This window comes from Taudactylus pleione, unplaced genomic scaffold, assembly GCF_031769625.1.
Source record: "Taudactylus pleione unplaced genomic scaffold, aTauple2 ptg000550l, whole genome shotgun sequence".
Classification (NCBI taxonomy): Eukaryota; Metazoa; Chordata; class Amphibia; order Anura; family Myobatrachidae; genus Taudactylus; species Taudactylus pleione.
Genome location: NW_028284952.1, coordinates 4,247,501 through 4,250,000, shown reverse-complemented (window position 1 = coordinate 4,250,000; position 2,500 = coordinate 4,247,501). Strand labels below are relative to the sequence as shown.

Sequence of the window (2,500 nt, the reverse complement as noted above, 5' to 3'; positions counted from 1 at the left end):
CAGTATAAAATTACCTACAGCTCCTGGTATTCCCAGGTGGTCTCCCATCCAAGTACTAACCAGGCCCAACACTGCATAGTTTCCAAGATCAGACGAGATTGTGCTTGTCCAGTGTGGTTGGGCTGTAGGTGCTCAAAAACATTAACTTTAGACCTCTATTACTTCTTAACTCAAGTAAATTCATTGATAAGTTGAAAAAATTAAATGTAAAATGTAATAGAAAAGAATTTTATGGCAGTATAAAATTACCTACAGCAACTGGTATTCCCAGGTGGTCTCCCATCCAAGTACAAACCAGGCCCAACACTGCATAGCTACCAAGATCAGACAAGATTGGGCATGTCCACTGTGGTTTGGCTGTAGGTGCTCAAAAGCATTAAATTTAGACCGCTATTATGTCTTAACACAAGTAAATTCATTGATAAGATGAAAAAATTAAATGTAAAATGTAATAGAAAAGAATGTTATGGCAGTATAAAATTACCTACAGCACCTTGGTTTCCTAGGTAGTCTCCCATCCAATTACTAACCAATCCCAACACTGCATAGCTTCCAAGATCAGATGAGATTGGGCATGTCCAGTGTGGTTTGGCTGTAGGTGCTCAAAAACATTAACTTTAGACCTCTATTACTTCTTAACTCAAGTAAATTCATTGATAAGTTGAAAAATTAAATGTAAAATGTAATAGAAAAGACTGTTATGGCAGTATAAAATTAACTACAGCACCTGGTATTCCTAGGTGGTCTCCCATCCAAGTACTCACCAGGTCCAACACTGCATAGCTTCCAAGATCAGACAAGATTGGGCATGTTCAGTGTGGTTTGGCTGTACGTGCTCAAAAACGTTAACTTTAGACCTCTTTTACTTCTTAGCTCAAGTAAATTCATTGATAAGTTGAAAAAATTAAATGTAAAATGTAATAGAAAAGAATGTTATGGCTGCATAAAATTACCTACAGCACCTGGTTTTCCTAGGTGGTCTCCCATCCAAGTACTAACCAGGCCCAACACTGCATAGCTTCCAAGATCAGACGAGATTGGGCATGTCCAGTGTGGTTTGGCTGTAGGCGCTCAAAAACATTAACTTTAGACCTCCATTACTTCTTAACTCAAGTAAATTCATTGACAAGTTGAAAAAATTAAATTTAAAATGTAATAGAAAAGAATGTTATGGCAGTATAAAATTACCTACAGCACCTGGTATTCCCAGGTGGTCTCCCATCCAAGTACTAACCAGGCCCAACACTGCATAGCTTCCAAGTTCAGACGAGATTGGGCATGTCCAGTGTGGTTTGGCTGTAGGTGCTCAAAAACATTAACTTTAGACCTCTTTTACTTCTTAACTCAAGTAAATTCAATGATAATTTGAAAAATGAAATGTAAAATGTAATAGAAAAGAATGTTATGGCAGTATAAAATTACCTATTGCACCTGGTATTCCCAGGTGGTCTCCCATCCAAGTACTAACCAGGCCCAACACTGCATAGCTTCCAAGATCAGACGAGGTTGGGAATGTCCAGAGTGGTTTGGCTGTAGGTGCTCAAACACATTAACTTTAGACCTCTTTTACTTCTTAACTCAAGTAAATTCATTGATCAGTTGAAAAAATTAAATGTAAAATGTAATAGAAAAGAATGTTATGGCAGTATAAAATTACCTACAGCTCCTGGTATTCAAAGGTGGTCTCCCATCCAAGTACTATCAAGGCCCAACACTGCATTGCTTCCAAGATCAGACAACATTGGCCATGTCCAGTGTGGTTTGGCTATAGGTGCTGAAAAATATTAACTTTAGACCTCATTTACTTCTTAACTCAAGTAAATTCATTGCTAAGTTGAAAAAATGTAATGTAAAATGTAACAGAAAAGAATGTTATGGCTATATAAAATTACCTACAGCACCTGGTATTCCCAGGTGGTCTCCCATCCAAGTACTAACCAGGCCCAACACTGCATAGCTTCCAAGATCAGACGAGATTGGGCATGTCCAGTGTGGTTTGGCTGTACGTGATAAAAGCGTTAACTTTAGACCTCTATTACTTCTTAACTCAAGTAAATTCATTGTTAAGTTGAAAAAATTAAATGTAAAATGTAATAGAAAAGACTGTTATGGCAGTATAAAATAACCTACAGCACCTGGGATTCCTAGGTGGACTCCCATCCAAGTACTAACCAGGTCCAACACTGCATAGCTTCAAAGATCAGACGAGATTGGGCATGTCCAGTGTGGTTTGGCTGCAGGTGTTTAAAAACATTAACTTTAGACCTCTTTTACTTCTTAACTCAAGTAAATTCATTGATAAGTTGAAAAAATTAAATGTAAAATGTAATAGAAAAGAATGTTATGGCTGCATAAAATTACCTACAGCACCTGGTATTCCCAGGTTGTCTCCCATTCAAGTACTAACCAGGCCCAACACTGCATAACTTCCAAGATCAGATGAGATTGGGCATGTCCAGTGTGGTTTGTCTGTAGGTGCTCAAAAACATTAACTTTAGAC

General features: G+C 37.8%; 1 non-coding gene and 9 pseudogenes across 1 annotated transcript; all 10 read right to left on the bottom strand.

Moving 5' to 3' along the window:
- Nucleotides 1-11: 11 nt before the first annotated feature.
- On the bottom strand, nucleotides 12-130 carry LOC148499725 (5S ribosomal RNA; annotated as a pseudogene).
- A 116-nt stretch (nucleotides 131-246) lies between these two features.
- LOC148499724 (5S ribosomal RNA) lies at nucleotides 247-365 on the bottom strand (annotated as a pseudogene).
- A 116-nt stretch (nucleotides 366-481) lies between these two features.
- Nucleotides 482-600, bottom strand: LOC148499723 (5S ribosomal RNA; annotated as a pseudogene).
- Nucleotides 601-715: 115 nt separating this feature from the next.
- LOC148499722 (5S ribosomal RNA) lies at nucleotides 716-834 on the bottom strand (annotated as a pseudogene).
- A 116-nt stretch (nucleotides 835-950) lies between these two features.
- Nucleotides 951-1,069, bottom strand: LOC148499721 (5S ribosomal RNA; annotated as a pseudogene).
- A 116-nt stretch (nucleotides 1,070-1,185) lies between these two features.
- On the bottom strand, nucleotides 1,186-1,304 carry LOC148499720 (5S ribosomal RNA). Its single transcript, XR_015871525.1, has one exon. It is a non-coding gene; the product is annotated as a 5S ribosomal RNA (ribosomal RNA).
- A 115-nt stretch (nucleotides 1,305-1,419) lies between these two features.
- On the bottom strand, nucleotides 1,420-1,538 carry LOC148499719 (5S ribosomal RNA; annotated as a pseudogene).
- Nucleotides 1,539-1,889: 351 nt separating this feature from the next.
- On the bottom strand, nucleotides 1,890-2,008 carry LOC148499718 (5S ribosomal RNA; annotated as a pseudogene).
- A 115-nt stretch (nucleotides 2,009-2,123) lies between these two features.
- LOC148499717 (5S ribosomal RNA) lies at nucleotides 2,124-2,242 on the bottom strand (annotated as a pseudogene).
- A 116-nt stretch (nucleotides 2,243-2,358) lies between these two features.
- LOC148499716 (5S ribosomal RNA) lies at nucleotides 2,359-2,477 on the bottom strand (annotated as a pseudogene).
- Between the last annotated feature and the right edge of the window lie 23 nt (nucleotides 2,478-2,500).